Consider the following 17,843-nt stretch of genomic DNA (forward strand, 5'->3'; position numbering starts at 1 on the left):
ATACTCAGGTCATACTTGACGAGCCTAGCATATACAGATATGGCCTCGGAACACGGAGACCAAAAGGTCAAACGTGAATCATCTAGTAGATATGATCAACATAGTAATGTTCACCATTGAAACTACTCCATCTCACGTGATGATCGGACATGGTTTAGTTGATTTGGATCACGTAATCACTTAGATGACTAGAGAGATGTCTGTCTAAGTGGGAGTTCTTAAGTAATATGATTAATTGAACTTAAATTTATCATGAACTTAGTCCTGGTAGTATTTTGCAAATTATGTTGTAGATCAATAGCTCGCGTTGTTGTTTTCATGCGTTTATTTTGATATGTTCCTAGAGAAAATTGTGTTGAAAGATGTTAGTAGCAATGATGCGGATTGGATCCGTGATCTGAGGTTTATCCTCATTGCTGCACAGAAGAATTATGTCCTTAATGCACCGCTAGGTGACATACCTATTGTAGGAGCAGATGCAGACGTTATGAACGTTTGGCTAGCTCAATATGATGACTACTTGATAGTTTAGTGCACCATGCTTAATGGCTTAGAATCGGGACTTCAAAGACGTTTTGAACGTCATGGACCATATGAGATGTTCCAGGAATTGAAGTTAATATTTCAAGCAAATACCCGAGTTGAGAGATATGAAGTCTCCAACAAGTTCTATAGCTAAAAGATGGAGGAGAATCGCTCAACTAGTGAGCATGTGCTCAGATTGTCTGGGTACTTCAATCGCTTGAATCAAGTGGGAGTTAATCTTCCAGATAAGATAGTGATTGACAGAATTCTCTAGTCACCATCACTAAGTTACTAGAACTTCGTGATGAACTATAGTATGCAAGGGATGACGAAAACGATTCCCGAGCTCTTCGTGATGTTGAAATCGACGAAGGTAGAAATCAAGAAAGAGCATCAAATGTTGATGATTGACAAGACCACTAGTTTCAAGAAAAGGGCAAAGGGAAAGAAAGGGAAACTTCAAGTAGAATGGCAAACAAGTTGTCACTCCCGTGAAGAAGACCAAAGCTGGACCAAAGCCTGAAACTGAGTGCTTACACTGCAAAGGAAATGGTCACTGGAAGCAGAAATGCCCTAAATATTTGGTGGATAAGAAGGATGGCAAAGTGAACAAGGGTATATTTGATATACAGGTTATTGATGTGTGCCTTACTAGTGTTTATAGTAGCCCCTGAGTATTTGATACTTGTTCGGTTGCTAAGATTAGTAACTCGAAACAGGAGTTACAGAATAAACAGAGTCTAGTTGAAAGGGAAGTGACGATGAGTGTTGGAAGTAATTCCAAGATTGATATGATCATCATCGCACACTCCCTATACTTTCGGGATTAGTGTGTTAAACCTAAATAAATGTTATTTGGCGTTTGCGTTGAGCGTAAATATGATTTGATCATGTTTATTGCGATACGGTTATTCATTTAAAGTTAGAGAATAATTGTTATTCTGTTTACATGAATAAAACCTTCGATGGTCATACACCCGATGAAAATAGTTTGTTGGATCTCGATCGTAGTGATACACATATTCATAATATTGATGCCAAAAGATGTAAAGTTAATAATGATAGTGCAACTTATTTGTGGCACTGCCGTTTGGGTCATATCGGTGTAAAGCGCATGAAGAAACTCCATAAAGATGGATTTTCGGAATCACTTGGTTATGAATCATTTGATGCTTGCGAACCGTGCCTTTTGGGCAAGATGACTAAAACTCCGTTCTCCGGAACAATGGAACGAGTTACTGACTTATTGGAAATAATACATACTGATGTATACGATCCAATGAGTGTTGATGCTCGTGGCAAGTATCGTTATTTTCTGACCTTCACAAGATGATTTGAGCAGATGTGGGTATATCTACTTGATGAAACATAAGTCTGAAATAGTTGAAAGGTTCAAAGAATTTCAGAGTGAAGTGGAAAAATCATCGTAACAAGAAAATAAAGTTTCTGCGATCTGATCACGGAGACGAATATTGGAGTTACGAGTTTGGCCTTCATTTGAAACAATGTGAAATAGTTTCGCAACTCACGCCACCTGGAACACCATATGTAATGGTGTGTCCGAACATCGTAACCGTACTTTATTGGATATGGTGCGATCTATGATGTCTCTTACTGATTTACCACTATTGCTTTGGGGTTATGCATTAGAGACAGCTGCATTCACGTTAAAAGGGCACCATCTAAATCCGTTGAGACGACACCATATGAACTATGGTTTAGCAAGAAACCCAAGTTGTCGTTTTTTAAAGTTTGGGGCTGCGATGCTTATGTGAAAAAGTTTCAACCTGATAAGCTCAAACCCAAATTGGAGAAGTGCGTCTTCATAGAATACCCAAAGGAAACTGTTGGGTACACCTTCTATCACAGATCCGAAGGCAAGATATTCGTTGCTAAAAATGGATCCTTTCTAGAGAAGGAGTTTCTCTCGAAAGAAGTGAGTGGGAGGAAAGTAAAACTTGATAAGGTAATTGTACCTTCTCCCGAATTGGAAAGTAGTTCATCACAGAAATCAGTTTCAGTGATTCTTACACAATTAGTGAGGAAGTTAATGATGATGATCATGAAACTTCAGATCAAGTTACTACAGAACCTCGTAGGTCTTCCAGAGTACGGTCCGCACCAGAGTGGTACGGTAATCCTATTTTGGAAATCATGTTACTAGACCATGATGAACCTACGAACGATGAGGAAGCGATGATGAGCCTAGATTCCGCAAAATGGTTTGAGGCCATGAAATCTGAGGTGGGATCCATGTATGAGAACAAAGTATGGACTTTGGTGGACTTGCCCGATGATCGGCAAGCCATAGAAAATAAATGGATCTTCAAGAGGAAGACGGACACTGATAGTAGTGTTACTATCTACAAAGCTAGACTTGTCGAAAAAGGTTTTTGACAAAGTTAAAGGTGTTGAATACAATGAGATTTTCTCACTTGTATCGATGCTTAAAAGTTTGTCCAAATCATGTTAGCAATTGCCACATTTTATGAAATTTGGCAAATGGATATCAAAACTACATTCCTTAATGGATTTATTAAAGAAGAGTTGTATATGACACAACCAGAAGGTTTTGTCAATCCTAAAGGTGCTAACAAACTGTGCATGCTCCAGCGATCCATCTATGGACTGGTGTAAGCATCTCAGAGTTGGAATATACGCTTTGATAAGTCGATCAAAGCATATAGTTTTGTACAGATTTACGGTGAAGTCTGTATTTACAAGAAAGTGAGTGGGAGCACTACAGCATTTCTGATAAGTATATGTGAATGACATATTGTTGATCGGAAATAATGTAGAATTATTCTGCAAAGCATAAAGGAGTGTTTGAAAGGAGTTCTTTAAAAGAAAGACCTCAGTAAAGCTACTTACATATTGAGCATCAAGATCTATATAGATAGATCAAGACGCTTGATAAGATTTTTTCAATGAGTACATACCTTGATAAATTTTTGAAATAGTTCAAAATAGAACAGTCAAAGAAGGAGTCCTTGCCTATGATGCAAAGGTGTGAAGTTGAGTAAGACTCAAGACCCGACCATAGCAGAAAATAGAAAGAGACTGAAAAGTCATTCCCTATGCCTCAGTCATAGGTTCTATAAAGTATGCTATGCTGTGAACCAGACCTATTGTATACCTTGCTCTGAGTTTGGCCATTATTGAGGAAAGCGCTAACTGGTAGCTGCTTGGTTGGCTGACGAGTAGGGGATTAATAGGCTAATCGGCAAGTTAATCGGCCATTTAATCAATTACTCGGGCGATTAATCAGTTAATCGGCTACTCGGTGACCCTACGAGTAGAGATTAATCGGCAAGTTAACTGGTTAATCGGATGAATTCTTGAACAGGGAGTTTGACAAAGGAATACAATTTTGATCTAAGAGTAGATCACTGGACATCGGTCAAGAATATCCTGAGTGAGGACTAAGGAGATGTTTCTCGATTATGAAGGTGATAAAAGAGCCCGTCGTAAAAAGTTACAACGATGCAAGTTTTTACACCAATCCAGATGACTTTAAGTATCAATCTGGATACATATTGAAAGTGGGAGCAATTAGCTAGAGTAGCTCCGTGCAGAGCATTGTGGACATAGAATATTTGCAAAATACATACGGCTCTGAATATGACAGACCCGTTGACTAAACTTCTCTCACAAGCAAAACATGATCATACCTTAGTACTCTTTGGGTGTTAATCAAATAGCGATGTGAGCAAACCCTTTGGGTGTTGATCACATGATGATGTGAACTATGGGTATTAATCACATACAGATGTGAATATTGGTGTTAAATCACATGACGATGTGAACTAGATTATTGACTCTAGTGCAAGTGGGAGACTGAAGGAAATATTCCCTAGAGGCAATAATAAAGTTATTATTTATTTCCTTATATCATGATAAATGTTTATTATTCATGCTAGAATTGTATTAATCGGAAACATAATACATGTGTGAATACATAGACAAACATAGTGTCACTAGTATGCCTCTACTTGACTAGCTCATTTATCAAAGATGGTTATGTTTCCTAGCCATGGACAAAAGAGTTGTCATTTGATTAACGGGATCACATAGTTAGGAGAATGATGTGATTGACATGACCCATTCCGTTAGCCTAGCACTTGATCGTTTAGTATATTGCTATTGCTTTCTTCATGACTTATACATGTTCCTGTAACTATGAGATTATGCAACTCCCGTTTACCGGAGGAACACTTTGGGTGCTACCAAACGTCAAAACGTAACTGGGTGATTATAAAGGAGTACTACATGTGTCTCCGAAGGTACATGTTGGGTTGACGTATTTCGAGATTAGGTTTTGTCACTCCGATTGTCGGAGAGGTATCTCTGGGCCCTCTCGGTAATGCACATCACTTAAGCCTTGCAAGCATTGCAACTAATGAGTTAGTTGCGGGATGATGTATTACAGAACGAGTAAAGAGACTTGCCGGTAACGAGATTGAACTAGGTATTGAGATACCGACGATCGAATCTTGGGCAAGTAAAATACCGATGACAAAGGGAACAACGTATGTTGTTATGCGGTTTGACCGATAAAGATCTTCATAGAATATGTAGGAGCCAATATGACCATCCAGGTTCCGCTATTGGTTATTGACCGAGAATAGTTCTAGGTCATGTCTACATAGTTCTCGAACCCGTAGGGTCCGCATGCTTAAGGTTTCGATGACAGTTATATTATGAGTTTATGAGTTTTGATGTACCAAAGGAGTTCGGAGTCCCGGATGAGATCGGGGACATGACGAGGAGTCTCGAAATGGTCGAGACGTAAAGATCGATATATTGGATGACTATATTCGGAGTTCGGAAAGGTTCCGAGTCATTCTGGTATTTTTCGGAGTACCGGAGAGTTACGGGAATTCGCCGGGGAGTATATGGGCCTTATTGGGCCATACAAGAATAGAGGAGAGAGGCCGAAAGGAAGGAGGGGCGCAGCCCCCCTCTTGTCCGAATTGGACAAGGGGTGCAGCCCCCTTTTCCTTCCTCCTCTCCCCCTCTTTCCTTCTCTCCTACTCCAACAAGGAAGGGGGAGTCCTACTCCCGGTGGGAGGAGGACTCCTCCTGGCGCGCCCCTCCTGGCCGGCCAACCCCCTCCCCCTGGCTCCTTTATATACGGGGGCAGGGGGGCACCTCTAGACACAACGACACAAGTTGATCTACGGATCGTTCCTTAGCCGTGTGCGGTGCCCCTCTCCACCATATTCCACCTCGGTCATATCGTCGCGGAGTTTAGGCGAAGCCCTGCGCCGGTAGAACATTATCATCGTCACCACGCCGTCATGCTGACGGAACTCATCCCCGAAGCTTTGCTGGATCGGAGCCCGGGGATCGTCATCGAGCTGAACGTGTGCTGAACTCGGAGGTGCCGTACGTTCGGTGCTTGGATCGGTCGGATTGTGAAGACGTACGACTACATCAACCGCGTTGTGCTAACGCTTCCGCTTACGGTCTACGAGGGTACGTGGACAACACTCTCCCCTCTCGTTGCTATGCCATCACCATGATCTTGCGTGTGCGTAGGATTTTTTTTGAAATTACTACGTTCCCCAACACCTTGTCACCGTCTTCTTGAGTATCTTGCTGAGTGTCTTGTTGAAGGCTTTGATTGCACCATTGCCTTGGTGTAGATGGTGGGGATGTGGTGATGAAGTGAAGGGTAGAGTGGTACGCCCGTTGCTCCGGCCATGCTTATCCATATCCCTCCGTCTTGTCGATTGTCCGATGATGAAGTGGGCGGCCTTCGCCTCGTCGGTGCCCGGCCTGGTGGTGTCCGCCTTGTCGGTGTTAGACTGGATGACTTGCCTTCGCCTCGTCGGTGCCTGGCAAGATATGGATTGCTTCATCAGGAAAAGACATGTCGGTGGTGTACAGCTTCCCCTCGCCGGTGCTAGGAGGATGTTGATGATGTGTGTCGATGTTGAAGTTGGGGTAGATGTTGACGATGTTGCTGCCTCAACAAGCGGCAACGCATGATTAGCATGAAACCATGCAAGGTGGCCTTGGACAGGCTTCGTGTCAGCAAAAGTGTAGAGATTGAGCTCCGCCTCAGTGGCAGTGTAGAAGGTACACTCGCCTTGGGCGAGCTCTGTGTTGGTGTAGATGTCTCCCGCCTTTAGGCGAGCTCTATGTCAGTGACGAGGTAAATGTTGTTCCCGCCTTAGGAAAGCTCATTTTCCAATGGCGTAGATGGCGACCTGCCCGGATGGTCTCCATATTATCAACGTGATGGTCGGTGCTCTGCCTCAGGGGCGATGTAAATGACACCCCACGTGGGGTGAGCTAGTGCCAGTGACGATGTAGGCAGTGTCCCTACCTTAGGCATGTTCAACAACGTAGATTGCACAACACCTTGGGCGTGCTCCGCATCGACGGCATTGTAGACCAAGCCCTCCTAGGGCCAAGCTCCGCGTGGATGGTAGTGTCGACCAAGCCCCGCTTCAGGCAAGCTCCACGCCGATGCTGGTGTAGATGGTGCCCTAACATTGATTGGCTGCCTGTCAATGGCGGTGTGGGTGTCCCGCCTTGGGCAAGCTCCATGTTGTCGATGGTTGACAGAGCCCCGCCTCGGATGAGCTTCGCGGTGGCGTAGAAGATGCATGCCCTAAGGCGTGCTCCGGGTCGGCCACGATGCAAAAAGTTCGCCGACCTCGGGCAGGATCCGAGGACATGTAGATGGCACCCGACTTTATGCGAGCTCCATGTCAAAGGTGGTGTAGAATGTGCTCCACCTTCGAGCTAGCTCCGCATTGGTAGCGACGTATAGAAGGTGCCCCATCTTCACCGAAATCTATGTCGACGGAGGTGAAAAAGGATCCCCGCCTAGCTGAGCTTCATGTTAACGAAGGTAGATGGTGCCCCACCTTGGGGGTACACCATGTCGACGAAGGTGTAGATGGCGCCCTGCCTTGGGAAAGCTCCACGATGAAGGCAGTGTAGATGTCGCGCCACCTTGGGCGCGGGAGTTGCAAATGGCAACACGTCTAATGGAGATCCATGTTGACGAAGGTGTAGACGGCGCCCCACCTTGGGGTCATTCCATGTCGGCGACGGCGATGTCGATGGAGTCCCGCCTTGGGCAAGCCCTGCGTTGGTGGTGGTGTGGATGGCGCCCCACCTCGGGAGAGCTTCATATCAACAATGGTGTGGATGGCACCCCATCTTGGTCGTGCCTCGTATCACCTCGGGCGAGCCCCGGTTGGCACCTGCATTGACGACCCTTCACCTGCAGAGGCCGGGGTGGCGCATGGTACCGAGTGGATGATGTAGCCCTGTCCGTCGTCACCTAGATTTGTGAGTTGTGACCGAGCTCCCCACTTAGAACGGGACATAAGTCGTGGTTGAAGTGTTTGTCGTGGAGGGTCCCATGGCCGCCATCGTTGAGTGGGTCGAGGCTTCCTCTCATCATCTTGATGTCTTCACCATCGGTTCCAATGTGGGGGCATGTTAGGATGCCCCCGCTCCAAGTGGTGGGTTGGTGAAGACTGTCATCGAGGCGCTCATGTTGAGGACAATGACTTGGGGATTGGCGCCTCATCCTACCTACAACCGCATTGATGAAGTATTCAACGCTTCTTAACAATGGTGCCGCCTAAGGATATGGTTCACATTTTCCTGGAGTTGGTGATGATCCGTGCATTGAATCCTCGCCACCTGGTTTTATTGACTCGCAGGAGAGGATAGAGAACCTATTGTCGTTGCGGAATGATCGTCCATCGACCGCCAGGTTGTAGAGGCATGGCTCCCATGCACCTCGTCGATGTTGATGGAGACTATAGGGACTTGCGCGCCTATAGTTGCGTAGAGGATGTGGGCTTTCGGACAAGCAAGTATTCCCCATGAGCCTACGCATGTTGTGTGAGATGGCCTCCAAGCCTTCATGCAGCTTGACCTCGGTGCACCATGTTGTGTTTGCAGCTCCGAGTGTGAAGTCGCGGTAGAGGCGTGAAGGGAAGCCGCACTTGCTCGCCTGTTGGTGGTCTTATAGCGGAGGCATTGAGCTCCCTCCACATCTCCATGGATGTCCTCCCATGTTGACTCCTTCAATAGGGTGAGGCTTGAGCATAAGCTCACGACGCTCCTTCTTTGCCTTGGGTGTTGCCCACCTTTGCACCTTCTTGGACTGCACAGTTTGAAACTACGGAGATTCTGAGACTTGGTGCATGTAGACTTTGGCGCCAAGCTCGATGACGATCATGGACAGTATTGATACAAGTTGAATCACCACCGACTCTGAGTTGCTGCCACGGGAAAGTCCACCACCTTGAAAGAGACCTTCAGCGGAGCCACCCGCCGATTCTTTATCATGCACCATCCTATACAGACTGGGAGATGGGTGAAGACGAGCCACAGCGAAGCAAAGATGGGAGGAGAACCACGTCCCACTGGGCGTGCCAATTTGTTTGACGCGAGAAATAATAAAAATAACGTTGGTTATTGTATTATTATCTCTCTACGCACCAGGGGAAATAAAACATTGCGGGCGTGCCAGTGTACTAAGTACACAAATAAACCTAGGGAAACATGCATTTTATTAATCTCTCATCGGAGAAACAAAATTACAAGTTCCCTTTACATATGCGCTCAGTGGCCTACTAGCGCGGCCAGCCAGACTGTAACGATTGCGGTCTCTGGTTCCCGGGGCCTCGGAAGGCTCCTGGTTAATTACTCCTGTGGGCTACTCCACGGGATACCTCCGATTAAGCTGTGTGGTCGTCTTCGTCTTCTTTGCTTTGCGTTCTCCATGCATGATGATAGTGATGTGTGGGCAGCGGCAGAGCCCGTGTCCTCGTCGGTACACGCGCCGCTCAAAACATGGCTTTGTGCTAGCCATGTCTTCCCTCACTGTCACGCCTCGTTGGTCTTGGCGGCAATGATGTAGTTGGGGTTGAATTTGCATGGTTCCTGCTCAGCTTGGACTTCTAGACGACCTAGCGGACTCGTCGTGGTATGCAAGGGGTATGCCTCGCGGGAGTAAGTTTTTTAGGAGACCGGCGTCGGCGTACAACCGTCGCACGCTCACATCGGCATGACCGGTGTGGTTGGCGCCTCATCCCGGCTAGATGCCGAGTTTACGACGGTCCGCCAAGACAAGGGCGCCACCTCACAGGACCGTGCAAAGGTGGTGTCGCGGAGACTGCGTCGCCTTGGTTGGTGCTATGCCAAAGGGTGACCTGAACGCCGGCGACGCCATGGACTTGTACGTCGAGACCTGTACGCCAAGAATCTGCCCGCCGTGATAAGTGCGCCTCACTTGATTGAACGCCAAGTTTATGACAGTTCGCTATATCCGAGGGCACCACCTGGCGAACTTGTGGATAGATGATCAAAGTGGATGCGGCGCCTTGTATCAGTTGGACCCCGTATTTGTTGGTCTGCTAGGACAAGGGCGCCTCCCTACGGGGTCGACGAAAGGTGGCCACATCACCTTGGGTGGGTGCAACACCAAAAGGGGTGACCTGTACGCCGGCGACCGATGGACCTGTAGACCGGACCCTTTTTGTCAAGGACGTGTGCATCATGACCTGTGCACCGTGATTGGAACATCACGGACCTGTGCATGAGAGACCTGTTCGCCATGACCTGTGCGTCGCGATCTGTTCGTCGGTGGCATGTAGACCACCGTGGTAGAGCACCGGGGTCAGCGGTTGGGCTGCGTCGTTGGCGAGCTCCGACTGCTCCACGCCATCTCCTCTGGTAAGCAAGACCACCGACCTGTTCGCCGCGATCGGGACGCCAAAGACTTGTGCACCGAAGAGACCTGTTCGCTGCGATCGGGATGCCAAAGACTTATGCACCGAAGAGACCTGTTCGCCGCGATCAGGACGCCAAGGACTTGTGCACCGAAGAGACCTGTTCGCCATGGACTTGACTCAGGCTACGTCCTCGCGAGCTCCGGTTCCGCCTCGCCGTCTCCTTCAGTAAGCAAGACCAGCGACCTGTTCGCCGCGATCGGGACGCCAAGGACTTGTGCACCGGAGAGACTTGTTCGCCATGGAGTTGACTCGGGCTACATCGTCGCGATCTCCGGTTCCGCCACACCGTCTCCTCCTGGAAGCATGGTGCAAAACCTATACGCCGGCGTCCCGTTCACCATGAACCTGTTCACCATGGACCTGTTCATCATGGTCCTGTGAGCTTACATTGTAGACCTGCAAAGGAGCTAGAGGCTGGGCTATGTTGTTGGCAAGCTCCGGCTGCTTCCGAGTTATCTCCACTGGGCGCGCCATCCACCACCTCCGTTGCACTTGCTAGAAGACGAGCGTCGCGTCGTCCGCTGCCATCTCTGTTGGATGTGTTATCCACCACCTCCACACATGTACATGAAAAAGAAGAAAAGGACGGGCTGCTTCGTCCTCGTCCATACGGGTGTGTGCGAGGGCACCGCCGCGCTCCCCTAGTTTGCTCCGCTAGGCACGTCGTCTTTTTCTTGAAGCAGCCGCCAAGGGCGGATCTCCTTCGTGTGTGAGGTCCTTGTATGGATGTTCATCACCTGATAGAGATAAAATACACAATAACAAATAAAATTAGTCAGTGAGTCTTGATCAGCTCCCGTTTCTTTATCTCGTAGGGCGCCTGCATCCTCGCCTGTGGGCAGGCCGCCGTTGTGGCCGGCATCTCTTCCTCTTGGGCTCATCACATCGGGTGCATGGTTTGCAAACGTGCAGTCGCGGGCGCGCCGTCGTCTCCTCGGTTGTGTTTGTTGTTGCGTCGGCTATCCTCATTTCATCTCCCTCCTCTTTGCGCACGCGCCGGCATCGATGCGTCCTGTGACCTCCTCTACGCTGCCTCCAGGGGCGCCTCGCTCGTGGGTTTCGCCTGCTGCCTTCTCAGTGTTGGGGTGTATACGATATTGCCAAGAGCAACCTATAAAAGACAAGAATAGAACGAGGGAGCCCAGCGGTCACGGCCACCATGCGTCCGCTGCCCTTTGTCGGCTTGTTGCGGCTGCCGCGTCACCGCTCTGCTTCCTCGCGCATGCTGTGAGGTTGCCGTCGCTACGCCTCGTTGGCGCACGCGCCGCCGCCACGGACGCGTTTCTTCTGCTGATGTTTGTGCATATGTGAGGTCTTGCAGCCTTACTGGGTTTCCTCCGCTAGGCGCGTCGTCTTATTTTGACGCAGCCGCCAAGGGCGCATCCCCTTGGAGCGTGAGGTTCTCCTGGCCTCCCGTCTTTTCTGCCCTAGTGCGCGCCTCGTCTCCGCCGGGTACGTGCGTGAGGTTCTGCTCCCTTCTCTGCCTCTTCCTGTGCTAGCTTTATATAGGCTGGGGTCGTCCACCAATTAGGCAGGAAACAAGCGATCTGATTTCTTGATTGCCAAGCCGGTCGAAGCTTTCCTTTTTAAAATTTTCTTTCTAAAACATTGTTCTTCTTATCCCACACGCCTGCACAAGTAAAATGAAAGAATTCCATATATGCGTGAAAGCTGCCGACGTACCTATTCCTTTGCAAACGTGCATCGTTTTTCCTTCAAGACCAAAGCAAGCCTTATGAGTCAATCGCATGTTGACTACCTGCTTAATACGGGTATTCGAGACGCTTGCCGGCTGGTCCTGTATACCCGAATACATGTATATATGGCATATACACATGTTGTATTTAGGTACGTACGCGAGCTTGTCGGTATATGAATACAAGAATACATAAGAATGTATAACAGCTAGCTAGCCTACGTGCATGTGGCCGGACACGTACATGCAAACATTAGTTGCACCATATTTCATGCATGTGCATGTGCATGTACGTGAGTGGGTACATGCCATGTCAATAAATTTGCCCTTTGCATTATAACTTGCCTTTGCTTATATAGCCTGCATCAAAACTCATTAAAACAAAATATTATTTTATGCAACAGTGCACAAAAACTCATCGAACAACAACTACAAATGGATACTTGAGATATGTGGCTCCGGGATTGCTTTCTCGCAGGGAGTCGAGGAAGGATCTCTGGGCATTAATGTTACAACATGTTTGTTAATTAAACTGCTATTCTTTACTCTCCTACATGCTGCAAGATGCTCGGAGGTGATTGAAGATGCTAGTGTTCAGTAGGCTAGGCCTTCCCCCTCTATTCTAGCATTCTGCAGTTCAGTCCACAGATACAAATCTTCCATTTGATACCAATGCATACTTAGTATAGATCTGATGCTTGCGAATACTTTGGATGAGTACTCACGGTTGCTTTGCTACCCCCCCTTTCCCCCTTCTTTCTTCTTTCCGGTTGATGCAACTAGATGGTGGATTCCTGGAGCCAGATGCCACCGCCGACGGGTACTGCTATGTGGAGACCGACGATGACCAGGAGTAGTTAGGAGGTCCCAGGCAGGAGGCCTTGCCTCTTCGATCATTGATGTTTGTGCTAGCCTTCTTAAGGCGAAAACTTGTTTAACTTATGTCTGTACTCAGATATTGTTGCTTCCGTTGACTCGCTTGTGTATCGAGCTTTTGTATTCGAGCCCTCGTGGCCCCTGGCTTGTAATATGAAGCTTGTATGTCTTTTTTTTGTGTTTAGAGTTGTGTTGTGATATCTTCCCGTGAGTCCCTGATCTTGATCATACACGTTTGCGTGTATGATTAGTGTATGATTGAATCAGGAGCGTCACAAGTTGGTATCAGAGCCGACTGCCTGTAGAATCCCCCTTTCCAACTCCTTGTCCGAAGTTGAGTCTAGTCTTTGAAAAACTGTTTTTACTAACATGGCTGTGTGGCTTACACGCCCACGTCGCCAATGGGTGGTATTAGGATCTTTTACTCCTCGTCTATACTCTGGGACTCTGGTCTCTCTTCTATTCGGCTTAAATGATTTTGCTAAATCTAACACTAGGTTCTCGTGATCACATCCACCCGGAGATTTGTGTTACCCCTTTCTCGAATTGAGGGCCAAGATCTGCTTCACATATTCAGTGACCGCATGATCCTCTTATCGAGGGCACCCTGCGTCGTCACATGCAAATCCCTTACTCTAGTGGTTTTCTGTGACATTGATGTAGCCTTTGCTATGTCCCGTTGTTGAATCCCTCCATCGCGTGCATACGTGCCACCTAGTATGTCTGTGATGGTTCTCTTATCCAAACTCTTATGAACATCATGTAATTGGCTCTGCATATGTAGCTGCATGTCTTCAATGACTACTGCCTTGTACATACAACGCCTATGCTCACTGTTCAAGTTACATCATGAATAACTCCATACACTTGCTCCACCACCCTTTGCTAAACTACCCCTTGTTGCATTAAGCAGGATGGTTAGACCTGCTGGTCGTGACCGCCTGAATACATGGCCGGAATGATACACCAGTTTGAGCTGAATCACCGGTTCATGGAATGAGTCATGGCACAGTTCCCACGCCCCAATATGAATCAGCAACCAGCTCCAATGACTCTGCAAGACTTTGCGCGTCTCAACCCTGTCATCTACCGCAGCTCAACTCAGCCCCTTGATGTTGATGATTGGCTACGTGACACCACTTTTGAGTTGGAGTCTGTTGATGTAGACCCTGCCAATTATGTCACCTTCGCAACTTACTACTTCAAAGGTCCCGTTGCTCAAAGGTGGGACCGCCACATGCATTTCTTACCTGTTGGAACCGCTATCACTTAGCCAAAATTCCAAGTTGCATTCCGCAGGCCAATGTCGAACCACCATGGTTAGTCACAACGTCCCCGTTGAAATCAAAGGACTGAAATTCTATGTTTCTCCCATTGTTTTAAAGTCGTCCAATATCGACCTCATTCTGGGAATGGAATGGTTGAAAACACTTACAACTTCTATCATTTGCGCCACCAAAACCATCCATCTACTACATCCTTTAGTGAGATAGTAAGCTACTATGCTCATCTTCTTGTCCATAATGCCGAAGCACAGATTTATTCCATGGATGCGTGAAACGCTTCTCCTCTTGTAAGAATTGAAAACGCTCCAGTCGATTGTGAACTCCGGAATGTCTTTCCAAAAGAACTACCCAGTCCATGACCTTGAACTTGTTGTAGTTAGATTTGCAATAAACCTGCAACAACATTACCTTTTTGGTAATCGTTGCGAGATTTTCACCGATCATCAAAGTCTGAAGTATCTGTCTTGTTCGCATTCTCGATCAAGCTGAACGTCGCACCCGTCTAAGGGCTGTCAAATTTCTAAAAGTTCAGTGGTCAAATCCTTCTGAAGATGAAGCCACTTGGGAACACGAGGATCGTGTTCCTGATAAATACCCCGCTTTGTTTCCTCCTACCTCCTAAAATCTCGGGATGAGATTTCTTGTAGTGGAGGAGAATTGTGACGCCCTGATAATTACGCTACAGTAATCACATTCGAATAGTGCCATGTCATCACATTACTGTTGCTAATCTCGTCTAGATTCAAAACGGTTCAAATTCAAATTTAAAAGTAAAGTAAAAAATAAAAGTTCTCAAGTGACAAAACAAAAATGTGCAAACGGTGGCAAATAATTGATAAGTATTGTTGGTGAAGAAATCAAATTTTTATAAAAGGTTTAAGTGGTAAAAATAATTAAAACAGTGGCTTAAACAATTATATAAATGCCATTTATAATTTCAAAAAATAGAAAACTACTTTTAATAAAGTCCAAACATTTTGTGGCAAAGGATTAATCTAAAACCTTAATTTAGGTTTGGGTCCCATTTTTTAATGAACTAAAGGTATTTAAAAAAAAACTTAACGAAACAACCCTCACCCCGGTCCACTTGGCCCACCAAACCACCAGGCCAGCCCACCGCACCCCCATCCCCCTCCTCTGTTCACAGAATCACAGAGTAGGCATGGACAGCGCCGATGGCCGCCACGGCCCCGACCATCGCCGTGGCGCCCATCCACCGCCCCCCTGGTGCCTACTTAGTGCCCACTTGTCCTCGGGTCGAACCCTAGCCCTCATTCTCTTCTCCTCCTCGCGCCGTTTTTTTCCTCCACGCGACAAGCCGAAGCTCCGTCGCCATGGCCGTCGCCAACCTCGCGCCCATGGTCATCCCCGCCACCTAGGACTGCACCAGGGGCTCCGAAGACCTCATACAGATCAACTACAAGCGCCAATTCAAGATCATCGCCCCTCTGGATTGGATCGACCTCGTCTTCTTCCATGCGCGCCGCCGCCGATCTTCTTCGGCCCCCTCTGCTCTGCTGCTACTAAGCCACCGTCGGCCCCCCGTGTGCCTCCCCGGTGAGCACACGCACCTCCTCTCCCCCTCGCGTTCTTACTCCGTAGGCCGCCGTCCCTGAGTCCGTCCGAGCTCCCGCTTACGCGTACGTGTACGTGCGTGCATCCTGTTGCTGTGATGCTGCTGCTGGTGCTGCTGTTACTCTGCGTCGCTGCGAGCTACTGCTGCCGCGCCCCCTGGTACCCGCTCACGCGCCCGCCCTGCCGCGGTTCCCGCCCGGCCACTTCGCCGCCTCTGCCTCGCCCGCAGCCGCCTAGCCACGCTCGCCTCTGGCCGCGACGTCCCCGCCACTCCATCCGCGCCTCTCCAACGAGCTACGGCCTCGTCGAGCCTCCATCAAGCTCCGCTGTGAGCCGCCGTCCGTTTCCCCCGATCCCTTTGCTTGATTTGGCCGTCCCTGGCACCGTTGCCGCAAGGCCGAGCTCCGACCGCCGTCGGGCTTGCGCGTAGGCATTGCTCCAGCCATCCCCTGCCTCGGCCGCTTGCGCCATTAGATGTGCGGCTGCAAGCTGAACCCGTAGGCTCAAGCCACGCCTCAAATGGTCGCCGGAGGCTCCCGTTTGATCGTCGCCGCCGCCGCTGTGCACCGCCGCCGGTTGTCGTTCTTACGGTCAACTCCGGCCGCTCTCCCGCTCCCCCTACTGCTGCCGCCCGTTGCTTCCGCGCTCGCCCTGCTGCTTCTTCTCCTAGCGCCGCTGCGTTGCTTGCGCTGCTGCTGCTCTACGTATTGATGCTGCTCTGCTCCTTGCTACCGCTGCTTGCTGATGCTTTGCTGCTGCTGCAAACTAGATGCTGCCTGTGATTGCATGTTCTTGCTGCTGCTGGCCGTGGTCGCCATGCACACCCGTGCGTATGTGCCCAAGAACACCAATGGTTGGATTGGGCCATGGCCGCTGGAGCTACCCCCTGGTTAAACTACTCCTAGATTAGTATACGTACAGGTGACATGCGGGTCCCCTAGAGATTAAAATAAATAACCAAAATAATTTTAGCTACTCTCCATGACAGCTGGGTCCCGCAGACACTGTTCACTTTGACCGGTCAACTCCGACTGGGTTGTTGACTGGGTCTACTCTGCTGACTGGACCACTCCTGGACCCCACTGGTCATACACTCAGGCTAGTCTAGAGCTAGGTGACAAATGTATATTCTGTTTTTTTTAATTTCGACCTAAAAGTCATTTCAGAAAATGTTTCGAACTTTGAAAAATCATATAAAATAAACCGTAGCTCGGATTAAAATACTTTGTACATGAAAATTGCTCAGAACGGCGAGATGAATCCGAATACATGGTCCGTTCGTCAGCGACACGTTCCTAGCATAGCGAACATGCAACCTTTTCCCTCCGGTTCATTTGTCTGTCAAACGTCCGGAATCGGGAATACTTTCCCGGATGTTTCCCCTTCAGCAGTATCGTGTAACACTGCGTTAGAGAACCCCTAGCGCTGCGTGTTTTCTTGCCGTGCATATGTATTACCTATATGTGTTTTATATGTAGTATTTCTCCCCCCTCTTCTCTCCGGTAGACCCCGACACCGTAGCTAATGCCCCTGTGATCAACTACGTCACCGACGACACTTATTCCCTTTCAGCAGAGCTTCTAGGCAAGCCCCCCATTTGATCATCCCGATATCGGCCATTTCATTCTCTCATACTTGCATTAGATTTTGCTACTGTATTTGATTGCTCCTATTCTGATGCATAGCCTGCTTTTGTACCTGCTGTTGTACCTTACCTGCTTGTCCTAAACTGCTTAGTATAGGTTGGTTAGTCACTACTAGGAAAAGGGCTATAGATGATATGGCCACTAATGGTGCACCAGACATGTGGTGCGCCATTACTATATACTAATGGCGCACCATATCTTGGTGCGCCATTAGTAATATATTACTAATGGCGCACCTGATGTGTGGTGCGCCATTAGTAGTTTTGAAAAAAAATAAAATTTTTTTGTTACTAATGGCGCACCGTGATATAGTGCGCCATTACTAGTTGACATAGTAATGGCTCACCACACCCACCGTGCGCCATTAGTAGTTTTGAATTTTTTTATTAGTAATGCCGAGCCCCACCTCCCCTCGCCCCGTCGCCCCCCTCCCCTCGCCGCCCCCTTGCCCCACCTCCCCTCGCCC

The sequence above is a fragment of the Triticum aestivum genome, chromosome 3B (assembly GCF_018294505.1).
Source record: "Triticum aestivum cultivar Chinese Spring chromosome 3B, IWGSC CS RefSeq v2.1, whole genome shotgun sequence".
In the NCBI taxonomy this organism is placed as follows: domain Eukaryota; kingdom Viridiplantae; phylum Streptophyta; class Magnoliopsida; order Poales; family Poaceae; genus Triticum; species Triticum aestivum.